The sequence below is a fragment of the Dermacentor variabilis genome, chromosome 10 (assembly GCF_050947875.1).
Source record: "Dermacentor variabilis isolate Ectoservices chromosome 10, ASM5094787v1, whole genome shotgun sequence".
In the NCBI taxonomy this organism is placed as follows: domain Eukaryota; kingdom Metazoa; phylum Arthropoda; class Arachnida; order Ixodida; family Ixodidae; genus Dermacentor; species Dermacentor variabilis.
Window position 1 is genome coordinate 123,166,650 of NC_134577.1, and position 27,495 is coordinate 123,194,144.

Consider the following 27,495-nt stretch of genomic DNA (forward strand, 5'->3'; position numbering starts at 1 on the left):
AAGTCCTATGCTGTACAGATAATTGTTCGTGTATGCCACATTCAGTCGAAGACGATGGTACAATGTCTCTAAGTGTCGAGGAAGTGGTCATGGAATTTTCGGTCTCATTTCTGGGTCAATGTAACGTAGGAAGTTATCTTGGTGAAGCGGCAGATTCAAGATGCGGTCTTTTTCTTGATAGGCATATTTTTTTGCCATGTTTGAAGCATCGGCTTTTGTAAAATATGTTCTTTTGAACTTGCGGTATTGGAGTCCATTTCTGGCGGCTTCGTCCGCTCTTTCATTTCCCGAAATGCCGGCATGGCCAGGTATCCACTGGAACTTTATGCAATGCCCAGCAATCTTAGCCCTGTGGTGAAGATAAGCAATGTCAAATGTTGCTGGTTGATTATTGCAACGCTTGTGCCTGTTCCAGATACTTTGTAGGGCTCCTTTTGAGTCTGTGAAAATCACCCATGTCCTTGGCGGCTGCTGTCGAAGTACATACACAAGGGCCTCCTTAATGCCATATAGCTCCGCTGAAGTAGATGATGTCGCTCGCTCAAGACGAAACGAGAATCGTTGCCCTGTAGAGGGTACAAAAAGTCCGCATGATGAACGATGTGGAGTTGTAGAGCCATCTGTGAAAATGTGCGTTGCGGCTGCGTATTCTTTGTGCATATATTCTAAAGCTATCTGATAAGTCGCTACCTGAGGCATTTTCTTTTTCGCACTGATTCCAGGTATATATGGCACGATTTCCAGTGGGGACAGTGTCCATGGTGAAATGTTGCGCGGCATAATTTGTGACGCCTGAGCAGGAATCGAAATAGATATGCTTCCGACGGCCTGCCCAAAGCTAGATGTAGCACGGGTTCTGGAAATATCCTTTAAAAAGTGATTCTTCGTATGAATGACGTGGCGGAGGTGTATCCGAAGTGTCTCCTGCGAACATAGCACTTCCAGAGGCAGGCATCCAGCTTCTGCTACAGTCCCTGACCGGGACGACCCCTTCGGAAGGCCAAGACATACGCGAAGGCAGTTGTTTCGTGCTGCCTCGAGTTTTCTCTTGCTTGTGGGAGATATTTTGTGCAGGATCGGGAGGTAATATCGTAGTGTTCCGTCGACGTAGGCCTTATGGAGGAGCACCATTGATCTACAGTTGCTGCCCCACTGTGTTCCGGATAAAAATCGGAATACGTGCGACGCCGAGGAAATCTTCTCACTCAGTTTTTTCACTTGGGGCGACCATGTGAGGTTCCTATCGATCGTCACTCCAAGAAACCTTTGCGTCTTGACGTATGGAAGGGCACGACCACCCAACACTAGTGGGTATTTTTCCATACACCTCCGCGTGAAAGCCATGGCAACGCTTTTGTCGGGGGACAATTTCAGACCCCTTGGATTTAGGTAGGCCGATATATTTGCTAGCGCTCTCTGGAGGCGTTGTTGGGTGGTACTGCGGGAACGCGCCGCACTCCAAATGCAGATGACGTCCGCATACAGTGTGATTTTGACGCCAGGGGGCAGGTTTCTTTTCAGATGGATGAGGACTAAATTAAATAATACCGGGCTTAACACAGCTCCTTGTGGCACTCCCTTCTCGACGGCATAAAGCGCCGTGGGGCCATCCGGGGTACACATGAAAAGTTGGCGTCCTTGAAGATAGTCTTCAATCCATGCGTAGAGCCGTCCTCCAAGACCAAGGGTTGCCAAAGCGTCAAGTATTGCTTTATGATAGACCGAATCATATGCTGCCTTAATGTCTAAAAATAATGCAGTAGGTATGTTTCCAGAGACCAATTCCTCTTCAATTGATGAGACCAAGGCAATGACATTATCAATTGCGGATCTATTTTGCCGGAAGCCATTCATTTCCTCCGGGTAAACTTTTGCAGTTTCCAAGAACCAATTTAGTCGTTTGTAGATTATCTTTTCGAATAGCTTCCCTGCGCAGCTAAGCAGAGATATGGGTCTGAAGGAGGCGTAATTTGTTGGCTGCTTCGCTGGTTTCAATATAGGAATGACTTTCGCAAGCTTCCATTCCGTAGGAACCTCCCCAGTTATCCATGAGGCGTTGTAGTATTCCAGAAGGCGTAGGCGAGATGTGTGGCCTAGATTTGCGAGCGCTGCATAACTCACGCCGTCATGGCCAGGTGATGATCGCTTGTTTACGTCGCCGATTGCTGCCGTGAGCTCTTCGATGGTGAATGGTAATTCTAAGTCAGGAAGGGTAGCTCGAGGTGGACTAGGCTGACGACTTACAATTTGCCGCAAAGGTTGTGCCCCGTTGGAAAGGAGCCTGCAGTACTGCTCTGCCACCTCTTTCAGGGATGCGCGCTCATGTAATGAGAGGGCGATAAAAGGATACAGCTGTTGCGGCTCTTTGCGAATGCCTCTGACGACTCGCCAGATTTTGCTCAGCGGTTGTCGTATGTCCAGTGTCCCACAAAAGTCCCTCCACCTTTTTCGGTCCAGTTTGGTGAGGTAACGTCGTATATGTCTTTGTGTGCGTCGACAAGTTCTGAGGTCTTCGATATCCTTCGTACGTAGAGCCTTCCTTTCGGCACGCCTTCGAATGGCACATAACCTTTCAAATTCCTCGTCGTTTGTTGGTACATTACAATGCTTAGTGGCAGAGCGGGTACTTTGTTTGAGGCAATGAGCTATTGTCGGTATTATTTCTGTATTCGTAGTTGAGGCTGTGATTCCTTTGTCTACGGCTGCTGTGTAAGCTTCCCAGTCTACCGACTTCAGTTTCACTTTTCTGGGCGACGTCCGAAAATGGAGGGCAGAGATTAGGATCGGGTAGTGATCACTACCTCGAGTCTCGAAATCTGTACACCATCCGAACATAGGGGCCACTTGACTTGATACGAATGTGACGTCAATGCAGCTAACAGTCGTCGGATTTTTAAGGTATGTTATGCTGCCATCGTTCAAGGGCTCTATATTGTATTTTGCAAAAAGCTTCGCCAGCTTGGCACCCCGAGCACATGTATGTGAACTGCCCCAGATCTCGTTATGTGCGTTGAAATCGCCACAAATAATATGTGGAGACTGAGTGTTTGTCAACAAGTTTTCCAATCTTGTCACGTCGAAAGGTGATCCTGGTTCCAAGTAGACGCCGATCAGGGTAAACACTTTAGATGCAATCACTGTGGTTGCGCAAATATATTCGTTCTTGTCATGTGGTGCTACGTCAATCGCAGAGGCAGGTATGTCGTTGCGAAATCCAACGAGAAGTCGGCTAATTCCATTTTGTCGCCTTGAATGATGAAAATAATACCCCTTTATCCTAAAGTGCTCGTCGACGCGAGACTCGGAAATGACTAAAAAAGGGAATCGGTACACTCGCGTAAGATGCTTAAAGTCTGCTAACTTAGAGCGCAACCCGCGAGCGTTCCACTGGAATATAGTACATGTGCGGAAGTGTTTGTTGGTGGACACCGCTTGTGAGACGATTGTTGGCGAAGCCATCGTTGCTACTGCGAAGAATCATGGCTTTGCGCCGTGAAAGAAGACGGCACTAGCGGTTCCAAAGCCAGGACGGCCTCTATTTCAGGGATGCTCTTAAACGATGGGCTGGCACGCAGAATAGCCTTGATTGCGGCGAACATCATGGGAATCAGCATACTTGGTATCTCATCTGCAGTGCTACCATCTAACAACTTTTCTTGGTTCTTCCTGTTCTTCTGCTGCGACCTTGAGGACACTTGTTGCTGTCGTGGGCTTGAGGTTATATCACTTGAGGGCTTTGATGGATTCGTTGCAGTTGAAGGCCTTTGCTGGTTTTCTTTCGCGACTGAGGCGTAGGACTTTTTCAAAACCGTGTCGCTGCGCTGCACCGTGTCGTGTTGCGTTTGGTTTGTAGATGTATACATCACATCCGGATTCGGTGGTGGTTCTCGTCGTTTCCGTACTTTTCCTTGGATTTGCTCCATCGTCCGTGCAAGAGTGGCTGATTTCTTCTTAGGACACCCTCCGTATGACGCAGCATGCTCAGCTCCACAGTTTGCACACCGAGGCTGGGAACGTGACGTACACTCCTTATGCGTATGTGGACCAGCGCATATCTTGCAGCGGATGGGGCCTTTACAATATTTCGCAATATGTCCATGTCTTTGACATCTGAAACATTGAGTAGCATACCCCATGTATTCCGTCACAGGATAACTGCAGAATCCAAGCGACACTCGGTTTGGTAAAGGGGCGTCCTTAGAGAATTCCAGGATGACCGAGCGTCTTCGGGTTTCCGTTACTACGCCATCTTCGTTAGGGACGTAGAAAACTTGCCTTTTAGCAGATATGACTCCTTGTTCGCTCAAATACTCCTTGAGGTCGTCATCTGAGTACTCAACAGGAACGTCCTGTATCCTCCCGTACGTGGCAGAGTAGGAGTATGGAACTCGAGCTTCTACAGGAATACCCGATAGATCTGTCACTGTGAGGAGACGATTGGCTGCAGGAAGTGTAGACACTGTCACCATGAGGCTGCCATCCTTGTTGAGACGGTGGCTGAGTATCTTTTCTTGGGCTGTTGTCACGACCGCAGAAGCCAGAAGATTTGGGTTTACTTTCCATAAGCTGCTGTCAGGCTGAGTTGGCTTGAATATAACAGGAACACCTGCGGCTCTTTTCTTTTTGTAAGAGACAACAGTGAAGGCTGTCTGGTCCATCTCTTCGTTGTCTCCTGTAGATTGCCTTGCGTCGATGTCATCTTCACGTAGCCTTTTCCTTGCTTGCTCATCTTCTCTGTGGTCTACAGGAGCAACGTGCTGACCTGATTGCTGATTGCTTGCGACGGATGCCATCAGAGCATCACGAAGGTTGGCCGACGGCGGAGGCTCGCCGCGCTGCTTCGGTCCGGTGCGCTTCGGGAGCCGCTTGCTGTGCTTCTCTCGCAGGACGGTGACCCCCAGGCCGGCGTTCGGTGAAAGAGAGGCACAAAGAGTAAAAAGGCGCTCTACACTTGCTAAAAAAGACTTAAAATTACAGACGGGCGTTCGGAAGCGAGCCTATCGCTCGTCGTCTTCCTCGTTGCTTCTATATTGTATATATATATATATTGTATATATATATTATATAATATATTATTATATATATATATATATATATATATATATATATATATATATATAATATATTGTATATATATTCATTGCCTCACATGACACATCGCATGGTGGCTGAAGTTTTAAACTTTAATTAAATTATTGGGCTGTGCGTACAGAAACCACAATAGGATTATGAGGCATTCCGTAGTGGGCGAAACCGGGTTAATTTTGACAGCGTGGTGTTCTTCAACGTGTCCCTAAATCTAAGTGAACGAGTATTTTTATTTCGTCTCTGTCGAAATGCAGCTTCCGCGGTCAGGATCAAACCTACGACGTCGAGCAATGCCAGCGCCGCAAAGCTAGCGCGGGGGGCTCAGAAGTGTTGCCTTGATTTGTGACTCCTTCCGTATTATTACTGTTTCTTTACGCCCTGCCTAGGTTGTCCGCTTGACAAATTTGCATGGTGTTTATTCTTCGGAAGAAGCAGAAATCTTCAGTACCTTGAATGTACTTTAAGCCTAAATTGATCCCGTTTGCCCGCAACCGCTGCCGTGTGTATAGTAGTGGCGTGCGATTGTAGTGATTCTATCACTGCTTTTCTTGTTCTTGTGTACACTGTGGATTTCGTAGTTTTTTATGGTTTGTAATGTTTTTTTCACATTGCATTTCTGTTTGCTGGCAATGTGAAAATGGGCCTTCTCACGTCCCATTTTAACTCCTTCCATCCCCTCCTTGCCCTCTTTCTATGGAACCTACGAGCAGAGAGCGGCGAGACTGTTCACTCGTTTCGCGACTGCGTCGGTTCTACCCATTCCCTGCCTCCTCTCTCCCTCCTCTCTACCATCCCATCTACCTTCCATCTGAACTTCCCGTTAGTAGAAAGGTAAGCTTTGCAATTTATGCAATACTTCTGCGGGGGTCACGGATAGTTACAGCTGTCAAGAGGCTAATATGGTCACGCCCCGGAAGCTACAGAGGGAATTGTGCACATTTATCCGGGTGCAAAGATTCAAACGAGTTTCTCGCATCGTCTTTTCTCTCTACCGCGCTACTGTCATATATGCGCACTCCCTGAAGCAACCCCCGACGTGGTGTGCCAGGTAGCAGCAGGAGCAGTGGGAAAGTCGAAGGAATAGACAAACATAGCCTCGCTTTAAAAATGTGCCTGCTTATTCCTGTGATTCGCATATTCCAGTTCAAAGTACAAAAGCCGAAGTGAGCCCCCCTGTGGAACAGCATGCCGCAATGGTGCCACCTTCTACGTCACCACCGGTACGGGGATATGCGGGTTTCAATGGAAAGGATGAAGCACCTGCCGCTCGTATCCTTTGGAGCCCTGCATCTACACCCCCGGAGAAACACATCCGATTCCTCTGGTCCTGATCATATGGCAAGAGTTTTGAAAATGGGGTTGGATTGTTGTTCTAAAGCTTGCTAAACAAAGTTGGAACTGATCCACATTAGGAAAACAGCTTGACAAGCGTAGTCAGATCAACTTTAGAAGTGCAGTCAGCACATTTACGTGTAGCTTTAATTGCCAACGCACAAGCTCACAAGGATTTATTTTACAAGTGTGACTGCTACATTTTTTAGGCTTTTGATATTTATCTATGTTGCAAGGTCACTTCTGTCGCACTGTGAAATACTTGTGTACAGTGTGCGGAGGTTATTTGTGTGTACCTTATAGCTATGCAGGTGGATATAGGCTAAAGATTGAACATACACAAAGGAGTATTTTCCTGTTTTTATAATTACAGAATGCCACGGAGCAAGACATTTAGGACGTGAAACTCCCGTCAGCGCGAGCGAGTGCGGGCGACCAGATGAGGTCACAATTGGATGCGCCCACGGGGCCGTATGCAGTGGCGGCGCCATGCGGCGCGTCTTAGAAGCCGCAGCGAAAAAAAAACGCAGCGCCCAGGCAGGCGGTTCCGGAGAGCTCTCCGGCCACTTCCTCCGTGCCCTCAATAGAAGTCAGGCGGGCGTGGCCAAATGGGAGCAACGCGCTCGACCGTTTGCCCTGGCAACCGAAACGGCCGCCAGGCGCCACCAGCATGATAGTGGCTCCGCGGGCTTGTGACCTTTTCTGGTCGCCGCGAACAGCGCAGTTTCCACTTCTACATGTTTTTTGCCCCGTGCAGAATGCTACAAGGAGAAGCAGCTCTTGCTTGGCCTGCCTGCTGAGATACTACAAAACAGCCTAATACCCGTGCACATGCGCGTTTGGAAGGCCTTCCAACCGTTAGTCAGTTGACTCAAAGGTCAAGTTCGAGCTGCTGCACGGGCGGTTTCGAAAGCCGCCGAGTCAATAGCCCATCGAGTCAACGGAGCACCTTACAACTCTATAGAAATATCGATGGCCTTTGAGCAACGGAAACGGAAACCAGTCCGAACATGCCCGCTCGTTCGCGGTGCGCTCGTACTATCGGTTAGAAAGAAGAAATCAAACCAAAATGCTCTAAAAATACTATGTATGAGTGTTTTAATTATTCAATAAAGTATTTTTGCCACTTGATATGTGCGAACTGCACATACTCTCGACAACAGCGACAGGCAGCGATGCAAACGTTGCCGCAGTTTCGCTACTCAACAACTTAAGAACTAAATATATATGTAGGGCAATGTATAAACATTTCTTTACATGTATAAACAAACATAAAAGAAATTATGGTGCTTTTATGTGGTTTTAACGTTGCTTAACTTTTCGGGACATGAAAACGGAAGTAAAGATCCGCAGCGCCACACAATTTTACGAAAACGCCTGAACCACTCAACGGCCTTTCGAAAGTGCAGTGTAGCAGCGCGATCACTCCTTTGAGTCGATAGAGTTGTGGCATTTCGAAGGCCGTCGACTGGAAGGCCTTCCGAATGTGCCCGTGTGACACAGGTATAAAATGGCTTAACCATTTTGTAGTGGAAAAAAAAGCTTTTCTTAGGCGCAGCTCAGCACCATTGTTAGCGACCCTTCTCCCCACTCTGAGGATTTGCCCTTTGAGCGAAGGTGTTGGTCTAGGCATCCTTCTCTCCTTTGGCGCCTCAGTCTTGCGTGGCGATTCAGTATCGAATTCACCTCGTTAGGAATGACTGCTCCGAGGTTTGAGACAGGCAGCCGAGACCGTGAGTTGTTTGGTGTACCGCCTCGAACACGCTACTAGTGAATTCCCGGTAAGCGCTGAAAATTTTTATTTCTTCTCATTTTCTTTCTATTTCCACAGTACATTGAAGTGTTGTTCAAGAACGCCGAAAACGTATCGTATATCAAGCAGCGTTCATGGCCGCATGCGTACGGGTGACTCCAAAACCACGATGTTGCAACCATTGAGAAATACTACGTCGTATCACCTGCGCAAGTGCGATTCCGGAACTACGAGGGCCGAACCGTTTAAAAATCGCTCAATATTAAGTTACCCATCGCGATCAGGAGAACACTTCTATCGCGGACAAAATCAAAGAAGTTTTTAGGCATGTAGGGCCCTCGGAGCTGTACTTGTCGGCGATAAGGTAGCCTCCACCTTTCCGGGATTGTCTGACTTAGCTAGGGCGAATGCTCGGTTGCCATAGTGGGAAGTGCGAATCGCGCTATAAGTTTCTTTAATGATGATGGTTTCAAGTTTCAAGTTCAAGTTTATTGCTTCATTCATTAGTGGTACATATATACAGTAGAAGTTATACGGAAAGAGGTCCCACAGTTAGAAATTTGCAAGGTGAAACTGGTGAGCTTGAAATTCACCTCCTCCAGTGCACAACTTCTGCAGACTTCGAGAGACGCCTGTCACCGAAAAAAGATGCCGAGAGCGGATGGGGCTATTCTAATCCTGGTACAACCAAATAGGAAGGACCACAAAGCCTCAATAAGATCAGGAATTGGTCTCCCTGGTGCAGTATTCGGCCTACCCCTCCCAAATGGCTCACTCAATTATCCAATGGCCCTCTATGCCCAGCAGCTGAGGAGCACCTGACCAAGGCAGCGGTCAGACCTGTAACATAGCAGAGGGTGCTAAAAATCTCTTGATCCGGACAGGCCGTAAATGGAAACTGACCCTTGCAACGTTTAACACCCGAAAACTCTCGAGCGAGGCTAGCTTAGCATGACTCTTTGAGGAAGTATCGGACATTGTTTGGGATGTCATTGGCCTTAGGAGATGAGAAGAACTGGTGAGGCTTCTAGATTGCTGAATAACTGACATGTTTCTGTTATAGAGGTCTCCTAGATAAGCAGCAATGCAGGGTATGACTCCTGTTCCATAAGGACCTAGCAGGCAACATTGACGAATTCTACAGCATTAATGAGAGGGCAGCTGTAGTCGCAATGAAACTTAATAAGAGGTATAGATTAAAGGTAGTCAAGCCTACGCTCCAACATCCAGCCACAATGATGAGGAAGTATATCAGTTTGATGAAGATGTTGAATTAGCGATGAGAAAAGTGCAAACTCAATATACTGTAGTGATTGGCGACTTCAATGCAAAAGTGGGGAAGGAGCAGCCTGGTGAACAAGCAATTGGCAACTACGACGTCGATTATAGGAACGCTAAAGCAGAGATGCTGGTATAATTCGCAGAAAGGAATATGCTTCGAATAATGAACACATTTTTCAGGAAGCGTAGCACTAGAAAGTGGACCTGGAAAATCCCTAATGGTGAAACAAGAAATGAAATTGACTTCGTACTTTCCCAGCATAGTGAAGGATGCAGAAGTGATAGGCAGAGTAAAGTCCAGTGATCATAGTGTCACATGCTGTGATGAACCACGCCTGCCGCGCAGACGACCAGATGAAAGAAAGAAGAGGACGACGTTAGCCAAGCTGCCGCGAGACCGTTCTTCAACAAACGCGCCTATCAACCAGCTTCATCTGGTTCTGCATTAAACACCTCGTGTGTAACATTTGGTGAAGCTGTGCGGGGTAACTCCCACGACCTACAACGGAGCCACCAGCACAAGAGCTACGCCGAAGCCGTCGCCTCGCCGGACTTTCGCCTTCGCGCTCAATCATGGCCACAGAGCAAAATGCCCTCACCAGCAGTGCCTCGGCGAGCCCAGTCCCTATCCAGCACTACCGAGAGCCACGCACGTTCTCTGCGAAGGCAGAGGAAGATGTGAATTAGTGGCTAACCCATTGCGAAAGGGTAAGCCAATACAATAACTGGAACGCTGCCAGTCAATTTAGGAACGTTGTTTTCTTCTTGGCCGGCACGGCGTTGGTATGGTATGCGGACATGCGGACGCGGACATGCTAACTACGTGGACACGCTTCGTTGGGCAGATCAAAAAGTGTTTCGGTGACTCGGACGCAAAGAGGAAACGTGCGGAACTCACATTGGCCCAGAGAGCTCAGGTACCAGGCGAGACTTGCACTACGTATATCGAAGAAATTTTGAAGCTGTGCCGAACCGTCAACTCTCAAATGACATATGAAGATAAAGTGGGGCACGTGGCAAAAGGAATAGCGGAAGACGTGTACAACTTCCTGATTGATAAAGAGAACTTGCACACTGTATCAGAACTGATACGGCACTGCCGTACGTTCGAGGCGCTGAAGACTCGCCGAATTACACCAAAGTTTGGACGGCTGGCCAATGTAACGACCGTAGCAAGTGTTGACAGGAGTCCTCCGCTCCCAGACCTTTCGTCCGCCATCCGCCAGATAGTTCGCGAGGAGCTCCAGTGACATGACGAACAGGCACGTTATGCGGCGCCACGTTGCAGCTCCTCCGTTTTCCGAGACACTCTTTGGGAACCCCGTTCGGATACTTGGAACGACTTGGTGAACGTCGAGGATCTTAACGGCTCCAGAGACGAACCGAATTACATTACGACCGAACCACCACGCAATGATTCGCCCCCTCAACGTTTTGACCCACGCCCACGCAACTTTCGTCCCCGAAGACTCGCCGCTACCTGCGATTTTCAAGGGGAAGAGCCTCGTTACCGTCAACCGATGTCTTCGACAGAATACTTCAATCCGCATTCTGAAGTTCGCCCTTCGCCAGTGTGTTACTGCTGCGGCATGCCTGGCCATATAGCTAGGTACTGTAGCCGACGCCGAGCATCAAACTACGGATCGTCAGCGCCGACTATGCGGTCTAGCGGTCGTACACTGCGCACTCAGTGGCCAGGAGACTCCACTTCAGGAAGCCACTTTCGAGAGGACCGATGCACCGCCCATGAGACCTAATTTGGCGAAGAAAGAACCCGGAACCGCTACCGCTCCCCTGCCTCCGACTGTACTCTGACGCCACCACCAGCCTTCCAAGCCTCCCGATCACCACCCCCTCGGCCGCGATTCACGTCACCATCGCCTCGGCGCCGTTTCGTGTCGCCCCCGCCGGGAAACTAGCAAGCGCGGCCGATGGAAATGAGGTCGCTGGAAAATGTGTGCTGCCGACTCAACTGCCTCCAACTATTTTCATGCCAAAGAATAAGGTTCATGTACTGATTGATGGGGTCTCTACAATGGCTTTAGTCGACACGGGAGCAACTGTCTCGGTCATGAGTGTGGGGTTTAAAGACCTTCTGGGAGGCAAGGTTATGTTTCCTTGGGACCAGTGCACAAGTTTCCGAGGAGTCAGTGGTGAATCATTATACCCGGTTGGTGTGTGTAACTTGGATATGTCTTTGGGTGAGATAGTTTTTAATGCAGAGTTCACTGTTCTTCCTCGCTCCTCGCATGACGTGATTCTGGGGATTGACTTTTTGCAATTGTGTGGTGCGAATGTTGACTGCCGGACGGGAGAACTCAGTGTTGACACCAGTGTTTCACCTGTGCTCTTTGAAGGTGAAGCTTTCCCGGAGAGTGTGTTGTGCGTGTCTGAGGATACAGTTGTGCCCGCCTTATCCGCGATGCGTGTTGCCGTCGCCTGTTCATCTCCGACTCCTATCTCGTTCGATGCTGCAGTGGAACCTGTACATCGGAACTGCCTCAAGAAAAACGTGTTAGTTCCGCACTGCGTGGTCTCAGTGACCAATGGATGCGCGGCGCTGTGGGCGCTAAACTGTTCTACTGAAGCGGCAAAGCTACCTCAAGGCCTAAAGATTGCCACGTTTCAGGAAGACTCGCCCGTATCGGTGGCAGTACTTACAGAGCTCCCCGATGGAGGAGCAACCAGTGTCTCGAGCCCCGGGAGCTCGAAGGTACTTTTCATGATTGATAAGTCACTCAGCGATTACGAGCGTCGAGTTTTGATGGCCCTGCTTACGAAACATACCTCGGTATTCGACTTTGCTCAGCACGATGGCCCGCCATCAATTCCTGCGTCCAGAACTCGTCACCGCATCAAGACAGGAGCCGCCCAGCCAATCCGACAAAAACCCTGCCGTGTATCCCCGTCATAACGAAAGATAATCAGCGATCAGGTCCAAGAAATGCTATGCAAAGGCGTCATTCGAGAATCATCAAGTCCTTGGGCAGCCCCCATGATATTAGTGAAGAAGAAAGACCGTACGTGGCGGCTCTGTGTTGATTACCGTCGCCTAAACGCCGTTACTAAGAAAGATGTATATCCGCTCCCACGAATTGACGACGCCATCGACTGTCTCTTTGCGGCATCTTCCTTTTCCTCAATCGATCTACGGTCAGGTTACTGGCAAATTCCTATACACAAGGATGACAGAGAAAAGACAGCATTTGAAACACCCGACGGACTATTCGAATTTAACGTGATGCCTTTCGGGTTGTGTAACGCGCCCGCAACGTTCGAAAGGTTCATGGACACGATATTACGCGGCTTGAAATGGGAAGTTTGCATGTGCTACTTAGACGACGTTGTGATCTTCGGGCGAACGTTTAGCGAGCACGACAAACGTGTGGATTTGGTCTTGAACTGCTTCAGGAAAGCGGGTCTTGTGCTCAATTAAAAAAATGCCACTTTGGGGAACGACAAACTCTTGTGCTAGGCCATCTGGTCGCTAAAGAAGGCATCCGACCAGATCCACAAAAGACTGCGGCCATAGAAGCATTTAGAGCACCCAACTCTGTCAAGCAGTTAAGAAGTTTCTTGGGCTTGTGCTCCTAATTTTGCCGATTCATTTCCCGGTTTGCTGACATGGCTCATCCCCTTACACGCCTTCTCCAAAAAGGCATTCCCTTTGAGTGGACTGCAGATTGCGACTCATCGTTTCGCCAGCTCAAGTTCCTGTTGACATCCCAACCAATTCTTCGCCACTTTGATCCTTCATCACCAACTGAGATTCACACCGATGCCAGCGGCGTAGGCATCGGTGCTGTGCTAGTTCAGCGTGTTGGCGACAGTGAGCACGTGATCTCTTACGCTAGCCAGTCCTTGAGCCGCTCCGAGCGCAACTACAGAGTCACCGAACAGGAGTGTCTCGCGGTCACCTTCGCCGTGCAATGGTTTCGTTCGTATCTCTATGGGCACCCCTTCATTGTGATGACAGATCATCATTCGCTATGCTGGCTTGTGAATCTGCGGGATCCCTCAGGACGACTAGCGCGCTGGACCCTCCGTCTACAGGAATACGATTTCATTATTTGCTACAAAAGTGGCCGGCGACATGCAGACGCTGATTATCTCTCTCGGATGCCACTTCAAACAACTGAATGTGATGCGGACAATTTTGATGAATACATCGCTTTTGTGTCACCGGAATTTCCGGATATGGGTACCGTCATATCCGAACAGCACAAGGACGAGAGCTTACAACCGGTCTTCGCGGCAGCACAGGAGTCACCTGCAGGCAGTCGCTTTCGCCTACGTGATGGTGGCGCGCTGTATAAGAAGAGCTACTCGAGCACCGGTGCACGCTACCTTTTAGTTGTCCCAAAGAACCTTCGCCACCAAGTATTACACGCCATGCACGATGACCCAACTTCCGGTCATCTTGGTTCCACACGTACACTCTACCGGGCTCAAGAACGTTTTTACTGGCCTAAGATGCGGAAAGATATCGAACGATACGTCACCAGCTGCTATCAATGCTAGCGCTACAAGCGTCCGCCAGAAGCGCCACATGGCCTGATTCAACCAGTTCCCCCTTCTAGCGTCCCCTTTGAGCAAGTAGGTATAGATCTTCTGGGCCCTTTCCCGCGATCCTCCAAGGGTAATCGTTGGGTTATCGTTTGCGTAGATCACCTTACCCGCTATTGTGAGACCGCCGCATTGCCATCGGCCACAGCTACAGAAGTTTCTATCCTCTTGCTGGCTAACGTTATACTCCGACATGGACCTCCTCGCATAGTAATCAGCGATCGTGGGCGACAGCTTACCGCGGACGTGGTTGAAGAAACCCTTCGTCTGTGTTCATGTAGCTTCCGCCATTCTACACCCTACCATCCACAAACTAATAGTCTGGTCGAGCGCACAAACAGAACGCTTGCCAACATGCTGTCCATGTACGTCGATTCAGCACACAAGAATTGGGACAGTATCTTGCATTTCATTACTTATGCCTTCAATACCGCGGGACACGAGACCACTGGTTACTCACCATTTTTCCTTCTGTATGCTCGTCCACCGCGCTACACCCTCGACACCATATTTCCCTACTTCGCTCATGACAACGAATCAATTGATGAGATCCTATGTCGAGCAGAAGACGCGCAACGTCTCGCTAGGCTACGCACCCTAGCATCGCAGGACCGGTCCAAGATACGCTATGACGGGCGTCACCGCCACGTTTACTTCGACCCTGGTGACCTTGTGTGGCTCTGGACGCCGCTGCGCAAGCTTGGCTTGTGCCAGAAGTTTCTCGCCCACTACGTCGGCCCTTACGTTATTCTGGAGCGCCTCAGCGAAGTAAACTACCGCATTGCGCGTCTCACGAGCAGTGGACGACGCGCGGCCAAGGCTGAAGTGACACACGTCGCGCGTCTGAGGCGTTACAACCCACGAGATGACTGACTCGCCCGTCGGGCTTCGTCTGCCAGCGGGGAAATGTCACAAGCTGTCATGAACCAAGCCTGCCGCGCAGACAACCAGATGAAAGAAAGAAGAGGACGACGTTAGCCAAGCTGCCGCGAGACCGCTCTTCAACAACCGCGCCTATCAACCAGCTTCATCCGGTTCTGCATTAAACACCTCGTGTGTAACAATAGGTTAGTGAGGGCTAGGATTCACCTCAATTTGAAGAGAGAAAAAGCGATATTAGTCAAGAAGAAACAGGCCAACCTAGAGGCAGTAAGGATAAAAGCAGACAAATTGAGACTGGAACTTGCAAACAAATATGCAGCCTTAGAACGGAGAGATGATGATGACATTGAGCTAATGAATTAAACCGCAAGAAGGTTGGCTTCAGAGGCAGCAATTGAAGTGGGAGGCAAGACACCATGACATCCAGTAGGCAAGCTCTCCCAAGTAACAGAGGACCTGATAAAGAAACGACAAAAAATAACAGCGCCCAACTGCATAGAAAGGATAGAATTCGCGGAACTGTCAAAACTGATTAACAAGGCAAAAATAAATGATATTCGAAACTATAACATGAGAAAGACTGAAGAAGCCGTAAAAAGGGGACGCAGCCTGAAATCGGTCAGAAAGAAACTTGGCATAGGGCAAACCAAGATGTATGCGCTCAAAAATAAGCAGGGTAATATCATCAGCAATCTCGAAGATATAGTCAAAGCAGCGGAAGAATTCTACACCGACCTGTAGAGTACTCAGAGGAGTCAGAATACCTCAATTACAAACAGTAATGAACAGGATACAGTAAATCCTCCTATAACTAGCGATGAGGTCAGAAGGGCCTTGCAAGAGATGAAACGAGGAAGAGCGCCAGGATAAGATGGAAATACAGTCGATGTAATCAAAGATGGAGGAGACATAATGGTTGAAAAACAGGCGGCTCTTTATACGAAGTGTCTATCAACTGCAAGGGTCCCAGAAAACCGGAAGATTGCAAACATCCACAAAAAGGGACACGTTAAACAACTGAAAACTTATGGGCCCATTAGCTTGCTCCCAGTATTATATGAAATATTATATTTACCAAAATGATCTCCCATGGAATAAGGGCAACACTGGACTTTAGTCAATCACGGGAACATGCTGGCTTCAGGAAGGGATACCCTACAATGGATCAAACCGATGTCATCAATCAGGTTATCGAGAAATCGGCAGAGTACAATAAGCCTCTGTATATTGCTTTCATAGATTACGAAAAGGAATTTCATTCAGTAGATATATCGACAGTCATAGAGGCATTACGTGATCAAGGAGTACAGAACGCTTATTTAAATACCTTGCAAAATATGTACAGGAGTTCTACAGCTACCTTAATTCTACACAAGAAAAGAAAGGAAGATACCTATAAAGAAAGGGGTCAGACAGGGACACACAATCTCTCCAATGCTGTTCACTGCGTGCTTAGAAGTATTCAAGCTATTAAACTGGAGAATGCTTAGGCGTAAAGATCGACGGCGAATATCTCAGCAACCTTCGGTTAGCCGATGACTTTGTTCTACTGAGCAACAATGCAGACAAGTTACAACACAAGATTGAGGACCTTAACAGAGAGAGTGTTAGAGTGGGGTTGAAGATTAATATGCACAAGACAAAGATAATAATAAATATCCATGCAAAGGAACAAGAGTTCAGGTTCGCCAGTCGGCCTCTAGAGTCTGTGAAGGAGTACGTTTACCTAGGTCAATTATTCACAGGGAACCCTGATCATGAGAAGGAAACTCACAGAAGAATAAAATGGGTTGGATCGCGTACTGCAGACATTGCCAGCTCCAGACTGGAGGCTGAAAATTATAATTGAAAAGGAAGGTGTACAATTAGTGCATTTTACCAGTGCTGACGTATGAGGCAGAGACTTGGAGACTGACAAAGAAGTTTGAGAATAAGTTAAGGACCGCGCAAAGCGCGATGGGACGAAGATTGCTAGGCATAACGTTAAGAGACGAATATAGGGTGGTTTGGAGGAGAAAGCAAATGGGTATAGACGATATTCTAATTGACATGAAGAGGAAAAAATGGAGCTGGGCAGGTCATGTAATGCGCCGGTTAGATAACCGTTGGACAATTAGGGTTACAGAATGGGTACTAAGAGAAGGAAAACGCAATTGAGGAGGACAGGAGACTAGGTAGAACGATGAAATTAGTTGGAATCGGTTGGCGCAGGACAGGGGTAATTGGAGATCGCAGGGAGAGGCCTTCGTCCTACAATTGACATAATAAAGGCTGATGAAGATAAGGAGGAGGAGAAGTCGAAAAGGTTGCTGACATTGAAAAACTGACCAAAAGGTGCACCTATGACTGAATTTATCACTGCATGTCATGCGTGTTGGTAGCGCTTGCCCGACTTTCTTGTTGATTTTATGAACAAACGATTATGTAAGTGCAAAGTGCCTTGTTTAAATAAGTTACATTAGTGCATAGCGGACAAGGGACAACAGCAGAATTGAGACACACAGGGCACCGAATGTCTCATTTTGGCTGTCAATGGGCTGTAATTAACCTATATTCATAGTGAACTATTGTCATATTTTTGTTATCACGTGCAGGTTGTGAGCATTACATATAATTGCTTCGTAGATTACAATATTGAGTTGCAACTCAATAGAGGTAAGTGGCAATGCATGCTTCTAAATGTATGCATTGATTGTTAATGCCATGGTTAGCTTTGCTGGCCATCAATGACGCCAATACTGGTTTTCGCACTTGTTCTACTGTGAAATTTCTACATTTTTATGCTGCTTAGTCTCTATCTCTGCAGGACTGAACGGGCAGAGACTTCGGATTCCTTGCCATAAGAAGTTCACTCCAGAGAATGCCACTTCAAGTACTGTATATCACCTTGTTAAAATGCATTTTGTTTAAGCTTACCTCCGTGTTCATGATGGTTTGAGTAGCTACAGGACACTTGGCAGAATATTACTGACATGTAGTACCAGTGCCCCCTGCTCCAATGGTCTGACATCCTTGAGTGAACAGTCTTGACCATGGATCTGTTCTATTCTTCATTTATAGTTTCCGTTTATGGTTCTGGTAAAGTAAACAAGCTGGGCAAACACTTTAGGGCATATATCTGAGATGGTGAAATATTTCAAAGCTTGTTAATGTACTTCCAATTAGATTAACAGCCCTGACCACTTAATGGAACAGGTCAAACCCTTCAAAGCTAGTGCTAATGCCAATGGAATAGATGGGCCTGACCACTGAACCCAACTAGTAAACATTTGAATTTTGTTTGCCCTACCAATTGGGTAAGTTGGTTAGACGCACTGAAAAAGACTGGAAAGTCCAGTACGAACTATATTGTTTTCCCAATGAGTAAACTGGTTTCTAACTGGTCAAACCACTTGGGTTATGATTGTTATTAATTGGTTATGTTGGTAGGGCAACATCAAAACATGCCTCAATTCAGAGCGCTAACTAGTGGGACACATCCTAAAGCACAAGAAAACACAGTACACGGCACTTGTACTGTCTTTCCTTGTGTCTTAACTTGTGTACTATAGTTTGCACTCTGAATTTAGCTATGCTTCTATACCACCAACTCGCCGATTTCTCACTTCTGATACATTCAAAACAATCTAGGTGATCAATTCGACCCACTGGATTTTTTCTATCTGTGTCCGAAAACATAATTGCAAACGTTCCATTCATTCCAGTTGGATCCAATTGGAAATTTTCAACTGGTTTCGGCTACTTTCTTCTTTTTTTTACTGGCCCGCACAGCTTTATGGGCCCACGAACGACAACCAATTCCTTTTCATAGAACTTAATCACAACGACCGAGTTTTTCAGTTTCGATTACATCATAAAAGAGGGCAATGTGGTTCCTTGAGATTTATCTGTTATTTACCATGCAAAATATTGAGCGCGCATGAACAAAATAAGCTTTCCATTTCGAAGAAGATTTCGCAGCTCGGGGGTGTTTAGTAGGACTAGTGAATCCGTTTGCTCTCGCTCAATACCATGCCATTATCCTCTTGGAACGTGCGACCACAGCTGCGAATGACGTTAAGTTTAATCGCGTCCACGACGGTAACGAATGCCCACAAAAGCTCCATAAAAGGATCAGGGTTTAGGAGGAAGCTTTAGCTCGGGCCCAATTCCACTACCACCTATTGAAATACATGTCAAACGCAGAATAGTTTTTCTGAGATAACCACTGGGCCGATTTTAATGAAATTCGTTGCATTATAAAAGAAATATAAATTCCAGCGGCTGCTGAAGCAGTATTTTATAGTAGAGCAGGCATAAATAAATTGAATTTTTACAATTTGGGAAGTTTAGAAAATCAGAAGCACGAAGCTTACAAAGTAGTTGCACGGCACCTAAAACAGATATCGCAATTCTGTAAACTGCATCCAATAGAGCACCTAAAATTAACTCATTTGATGTGTCAACTTATAGCTTACGTGAGGTCATTATTTGTTTACAAGGGTTTTGCAAAAGTTCTACTCACGAATTATTGGCCTATTTGAGGCTATTGTATAATATATCAATTTTGCCTGCTTGAGATGTACTATAAAATTCAATTGACAGATTGTGATATCATTGCTCATCGCTGAGTTAAAAGTCATCAACTTGATAGTTAGGCTTTCTGAAATTTTTCCAGTTTTGTCAGTTTTAAATAAAATATTCACGACTTAAATCAAGAATTCACAACCAACAGTCGCTAAATCTTTACTTCTTTCCTTTAAATGCAACAAATCACATCAAACTTGGTACAGTGGTTGCTAACAAAAAGTCACAGTTTCGCTCCAGAGGTTAAGCATCGATTGCGATAGCGAATTAGCAGACAGCTACAGGAACTGGTTTAATTCTATTGGCCGTATAAACTTGTAAACATTCACTTACTAACTGAATTAACGGAATGGTGTTAGCGGGCACAAGAAAGAATGAACACATCACATTCAATGAGCGCGGGCGCTCACTGTCAAAACTCTGGCGTGAAGAAATACAGCAGCAGCAGGAGCGAGTGAAGTGGTTCAGAAGAACTTCACTTTGGCCTGGTTGGTGTTTACTGCATATCGTAATGACCGCAAATAAAGATGCGATATGGAGTGAAGTGGCCTTCGTGCGATCTATCGCTTCAACGCAAGAGAGGCGATAACATAGGCCGCACAAAGGTTATGAGGCATCTACACATCCCTTTCTGGATACGGAGCGCCTGACCACGGGCAAACGTGCAAAAACGTGCAAACGTGCAAAAAAAAGAGGGCTCCTCGCCGATATTGGTGACATGTAGCAAAGCATGAATTCCATAGGTAAAAGCCTTGATGATGCTAACCAGCGACTTGATGCTACCTTGACCAAGAATAATTGACTTAAGAAAGAAAATGAAGTGCTCCAGCAGCAAGTTCGATCATTGGAGACAGATCTGGCTGAATGTCAAACCAGCACTGTGAAATCGGAGCAGTACTCGCGCAACAGAAACCTTGAGTTTAAGGGCGTTGCGGAAACTCCGAATGAGTTTTAACACATATCCTTGCTAAAATAGGTGTGGTCATCAGTGAACCTGTTTCCGTCAGCAATATAGACGCATTTCACAGGCTGGCAACCAAAGACAAAACAAAGAAGAACATTGTTGTACAGTTCATAAAGTGCGAAAAGCGAGACAAAGGCAAAGAAAACAAAACTTATGAACAGAAACCTGGATTTGTCACTGGAAGCTTCCGAAACAGAGGCACAATTGCCTGTCTTTGTAAATGAACACCTGCGCCTATTTTTGAAGAGATTGCATCGTATAGCAGTCGCGCGCAAGCGCGAACATGACTAAGTTTTTTCTGGGTCAAGAAAGGCGGCATGTTCGCCCGTCGCGATGAAGCGTCAGCCGTTGTGGCAATAAGACGCGAGAGCGATTTGGACAAGATTACCACGACAGGATAAGAGTGCGCATGCTTGGCGCGAGCACTACAATTTTCCAGCATGTGCAAACATGGCTACCGATTGTGTGCTACCTCAGGACATACGTGGTATCACATCTGAGAATCCAAACAAGCTTTTCAAGCTTTTTCATCTAAACGTAAGATCCATTCAGTATAAATTTGACGAAATGATCGCCCTTTTAGAATCATGCAGTGTTAGATTTGATGCAATTGTAAGGAAGAAGAAGTGCGCCGTGCCGAGCTCCGCAGCCGGATCGCAAGCGCTACTGAAGTGGGGCTCGGGCTAGACGCTGTTCCTGGTTTGGTACTGGCTAAGCCTACGCTGTTGCGTCTTCTTGTCCGCGTCCTTCGTGTCGTCCACAGCCGTGTCGGACTTCTTTGCCATAATTGATGGAGGTTTGCTGGGTCTCCTGCAATCCTGGAATTGCGCAGCCGGACTCTCCCTGCCATCATGACCACCGAAAGCGCCACGAGCTTACCACCACCTGCTCCCCAGTCTACCGTATGCCCCGGCACGTTCCGCCAGCGGGACCCCCCTATCTTTAGCGGCTCTGACGACCACGACGTTGATGACTGGCTCTCATTATACGAACGCGTCAGTCGGAACAACAACTGGGCTGACATCACGAAATTGACCACCGTCCCTTTCTACCTCACCGGAATTGCCCACTTGTGGTTTCGGAACCACGAAAGCGAAGTTCCAAGCTGGACGGTGTTCAAGACAAAGTTCAGCGAGGTCTTCGGCCGCCCTGCTGTGCAAAAGCTTCGTGCCGAACAGCGTCTGCAGTCGCGCTCTCAGCAGCCTGGTGAGAACTTTACGAGCTACATCGAAGATGTCATCGATCTCTGTAAACGCGTCGATGCATCCATGACTGAGGGCAATAAAATCAAGCATATCATGAAGGGTATCGACGAAGACGGGTTTCAGATGCTCATTTCCAAGAGCCCCTCTACTGTTGCACAAGTTATTGAACTGTGCCAAAGTTATGACGAGCTCCGCCGTCAACGCCTCCTCACCCGCCGTCCTGTTCCCCATCAGGAATCATTGTCCGGCTTGACCTCTCCTTTTCCAGATGCCACCCTCCTCTCGCAAATCAAGGCTTTCGTCCGGGAAGAAGTTGCTCGCCAGCTCTCCCTGATCTCCAACCCACCGGAGTCAAGTTCGTCCCTTAGCCCAACCCTACGACACGTTATAGAAGAACAAGTGTCCGAGGTCCTTCCTCTGGAACGGGCGCCTCACCTCACCGCCCCATTGACTTACGCCGACGCCGTCGCACGACCACGACCACCGACCTCCCGGGCTTCGCCTCCGATGCCTAGCTCTGTTTTTACCCCCACGCCGCCACGACCTCCAGCCCATCGCGTGATTAATCCCTGGCGCACACCGGACAATCGGCCAATCTGCTATTCGTGCGGTATTCCCGGACACGTCGCACGCCTGTGCCGCCGCCGTCCACTTCATCCCCGTGACGACCCACGCACCGCCGCGTACGCCCATCCGTCGTTTTGCGCTCCAGACCGCGATTTACCCCTTCCCCGCCCAAGCCTTCGCCCGGTTTCCGACCGCCGTTCTCCTTCACCTCGTCGTCGCTCGCTCTCCCCGATGCGTCGACGTCCCTCTACCGCTGACACGGAAAACTAAGTGGCGCAGTTCCCGAGGCAAGAACTGCGTCATCGTCCAAACGCTCAAGCCGTCTTCTTTCGCCGCCCAACGTTATTGATGTCGCTGTTGAAGGAGTCTCTGCGCTTGCCCTCATTGACACAGGTGCCGCCATATCTGTCATTGCCGAAAAACTATGCCGCTCAATACGAAAAGTCACGACGCCTTTCTTCGGTCCTTTACTCCGCACGGCCACAGCACAGCACGTCCAGCCGGTGGCTGCGTGCACCGCCAGACTTGAAATTCAAGGAGTGCTCTACACAGTCGAGTTCGTCGTTCTTCCCCACTGTTCCCACGATATTATCTTAGGTTGGGACTTTCTCTCCCGTCACCAAGCTGTTATTGATTGCTCCCGTGCAGAAGTCGCCTTCTATTCGCTTGGCAATGCCGTATCTGATGACGTTTCGCTTTCCTGCACCGAGTTGTCCCTGACTGACGACATCCATATACCTCCGCACGCATCCGTTCTGGCACCGGTATCCTGTTCCGTTGCCTCCGACTCTACCGTACTCTTCACGCCTTCCACTGCTTTCGTTCACCGCCACCTCTCACCTCTCACCACTCCCAACTGCGTTACTTAGCCTTCAAGCTGGTGCTACTCACCTTCCTATACACAACCACTTCCCATTCCCGATTGCGTTGCTTCGCGGTGAATCTTTCGGCTCCGTGGAGCCTTACGACACCATTACCACGACGGAACTTCCTGTTAGATCGTCAGGGGTCAACACCCTCTCCTGTAGTCCCGTACCTACCACATCGCCTGAAGACGTTTTCAGCCACGTCATCGACAACGCCTTAAGCCCCACGCAACGCCATGACCTTCTCCGTCTCCTCGAGAAATTTCGCCCTGCTTTTGACAGCCATAGCACTTCTCTGGGCCGCACGACAACTGTATGTCACCGTATTGACACCGGTTCTCACTCACCCGTACGGCAGCGACCCTACCGCGTCTCATCGACAGAACGACGCGTCATTGATGAGCAAGTAGGTGACATGCTAAAGTGTGGTGTCATTGAACCGTCCGACAGCCCATGGGCATCGCCAGTTGTTTTAGTTAAAAAGAAGGATGGCTCGATCCGCTTTTGCGTGGATTACCGTCGCCTAAACAAAATAACCCGAAAGGATGTTTATCCATTGCCGCGGATCGACGACGCCCTCGACAGCTTACAAGGTGCAGAGTTCTTTTCCTCCCTTGATCTACGCTCTGGTTATTGGCAGGTGCCTATGGCTGCAGAAGATAAGCCTAAAACTGCTTTCATCACACCAGATGGCTTATACGAATTTCGTGTGATGCCTTTCGGACTTTGCAACGCGCCCACGACTTTTGAGCGGATGATGGACACTATTCTTCGAGGTCTCAAGTGGAACACGTGCTTGTGTTATTTGGATGATGTAGTAGTGTTCGCACCAGATTTTCCTACTCACCTTCATCGCTTGGAGCAGGTTTTACGCTGTCTCAGTGACGCTGGCCTCCAACTAAATCTAAAAAAATGTCACTTTGGGGCACGCAAGCTGACAATTCTCGGACATGTCGTGTCGAAGGACGGCGTTCTCCCTGATGCCGCTAAGCTCCGTGCTGTTAAAGAATTCCCGAAGCCGACGTCTCTAAAAGACTTGCGCAGTTTCATTGGCCTCTGCTCGTACTTCCGCCGATTTATTTGAAATTTCGCTTCGATTATGGCACCTCTGAGAGAGCTTCTTCGGGGAGACCCCACTCTTTCCGCGTGGTCCCCGACTTGCGATGATGCCTTCGCGACGCTACGTCGCCTGCTCACAACACCACCGATACTGCGCCATTTCGATCCAACTGCTCTCACGGAAATCCATACGGATGCTAGCGGTGTTGGTCTTGGCGCTGTGCTCGCCCAGCGCAAGCCCGGCTGCCAAGAATATGTTGTTGCTTACGCAAGCCGTACTCTGACGAAAGCTGAAGCGAACTATTCCGTCACGGAAAAAGAATGTCTCGCGATCATCTGGGCCATCACAAAATTTCGCCCATACCTGTACGGCCGGTCCTTCGATGTCGTTACCGATCACCACGCCCTTTGCTGGTTGTCGTCTCTCAAGGATCCCTGCGGCCGCCTAGCCCGGTGGGCACTGAGGCTCCAAGAGTACGATATCCGGGTTGTCTACCGCTCAGGCAAGAAGCACGCCGATGCCGATGCTCTTTCGCGCTCGCCTGTCCACGCCGACATTGTCAGTGTGTCTGTCCTAGACGACCCACTTCTCCCATTCGCTTCTGTCGACATGGCTTTGGAGCAGCGCAAGGACTCCTGGATTTCGTCTTTGATAGATTACATCTCCAATTCACCTGCACGCCCACCATCCCGAGCGTTACGCCGACAAGCTTCGCACTTCACCATCCGTGACGGAATTGTTTATCGCCGTAACTACAGTTCCGACGGCCGCAAATGGCTGCTTGTAATACCTCGGCAGCTCCGCGCTGATGTATGCGCCGCTTTCCACGCCGACCCTATGTGCGCACACGCTGGTCTCTTCAAGACCTACACCAGACTACGTCATAGGTTTTATTGGCGTGGTATGTACACATTTGTGCACAAGTACATTCGCTCTTGCACAGAATGTCAACGCCGCAAGCCTGATCCTTGCCACCCTTCTGGACCAATGCAACCTTTGCCATGCCCTTCGCGGCCCTTTGACCGGGTTGGGATAGACCTCTACGGGCCTCTGCCATACACAGCTGCTGGCAATCGCTGGGTGATTGTAGCTGTAGACCACCTCACGCGGTATGCAGAAACGGCCGCTCTACCAGCCGCGACGGCTCGTGACGTTGCTTCCTTCCTGCTTCACCGTTTCGTTCTACGTCACGGCGCTCCCCGCGAACTCCTGAGTGACCGAGGTCGCGTCTTTCTCTCCGACGTCATTCAAGAACTTCTCGCTGAATGCCGCGTCATTCATCGCTGTACCACTGCATATCGCCCGCAAACAAACGGATTGACAGAGCGCTTTAACCGAACTCTTGGCGACATGCTTTCAATGTATGTCGCCTCCAACCACACCAACTGGGACCTCATCCTTCCCTATGTCACGTACGCCTACAACACGGCACCCCAGTCAACGACGGGTTTTTCTCCCTTCTTTCTTCTATATGGCCGCGAACCATCATTTCCCATCGATACTATTCTCCCTTACCGTCCCGACTTATCAGAGGGTATACCGGCTTCCGAAGCCGCCCGGTATGCAGAAGAATGTCGGCAACTCGCTCGCTCCCTTACAACGCAAGAACAAGCGCTACAGAAAGTTCGTCATGACGGCGGGCGCCCCCACCACCAGTTTTCGCCTGACGCTCTTGTTTGGTTGTGGGTGCCTCCTACTTCGACACAAGGTGTCTCCTCCAAGTTTTTATCCCGATACCATGGACCTTACCGGGTTCTACGCCAAACTTCTCCTGTGAACTACGCTATCGAACCTCTGACGACCCCTACGGACCTGCGCCGCCGAGGCCGCGAAATTGTGCACGTAGATCGGCTCAAGCCGTATCACGAGCCCTTCGTCCTCACCACGCCTTAGACCTCCTGTGCGGCTCCGTCTTCAGCGAGGGGGGAAGTTATAAGGAAGAAGAAGTGCGCCGTGCCGAGCTCCGCAGCCGGATCGCAAGCGCTACTGAAGTGGGGCTCGGGCTAGACGCTGTTCCTGGTTTGGTACTGGCTAAGCCTACGCTGTTGCGTCTTCTTGTCCGCGTCCTTCGTGTCGTCCACAGCCGTGTCGGACTTCTTTGCCATACACTGATGTTCACTGAGACTTCGTATTGTGAAAACTCGGATCACATTATTTTACCATGTTACAATCACTTCTATTTAAATCGGAAAAATTGCAGAGGCGGCGGAGTCTCCATTCAGATTAATGTACCAGGTTTTTAAATGCTACAGGAATTTAGCACCGTTATCAGTGATATTAAAATAGTTTGTATTAATAAAAATAAGAATGTATTCGCTGTGCTGTACAGACCGCCAAGCGGCAACCTCGTCACGTTCTTAAACTTCCTTGATTCTTTGTTTTCTTGTGCCAATGAAAATAGATGGTTGCTAACAATAGGTGGTGATATGAATGTTGATGTTCAAGAGGTCTCGAGCCGGGCGAATGATTTTTGTTTGTGTTACAGAGTAATGGTTTTCGGAATTGCATAGCAACGCCAACCTGCGTTACTCTTTCACCTGCATCTGTGCTAGATTTAATAATTACTAACTTAAATCCTAATAACGTTTTCTCTGGTGTCATAAACAGTGACATCAGTGATAACTTACATACTTTTTGTATGCTTCAGCGTAACAGCGCGTTGAAGCAAAAGGAGTGGCCTGAACTCACGTACCGAGAAATATCATCTATCACCTTAGAAAATTTTAGGAATAATATCGCTCAAACAGACTGGAAGGATACATTAACTTATGAAAAGAGCAACAAGTGCTATGACTCATTTTTAAAATTTTCAAGAAACATTATTTCGTGTCCTTCCCATTAAGCACACACCGTAAACAAGAAGGATGCGTAAACCATGGATCACACATGATCATATCAAGTTTATCAAGCATAAGAACAAAGTTTTTGTCAAATTTCTAAAGTCACGTACCATGGAAAATTTAAAAGAATTTAGAATGTTTTGAAATAGGTTGAAAAAGGTATAAGAAGATCAAAAAGCGAATATTACTAGCGTGTATTTGACTACAATTGCTTGCGTGAAAGTTGAAAAGTGCGGAGGAAAATTAGCGAGGTATTAAACAAGAACACTAAGGATGCCACGATCGACAACCTTGTTATAAATACCAAAAGGGTTGGTGGAAACGAACTAGCCAACGTTTTTAACGATTTCTTTGTTGAAATTGGCACTAGTACATACTGTCAGGAAGCTACAAATCGTATTCCGACATTATTACACACAATGTACTTACTGCCACCATCCATCGCAGAAGTAACAACATTGTATCAGAAGGTTAAACATTGCCGTTGCCGTGATGTAGATGATTAGAAATAAAACCAATCAAATG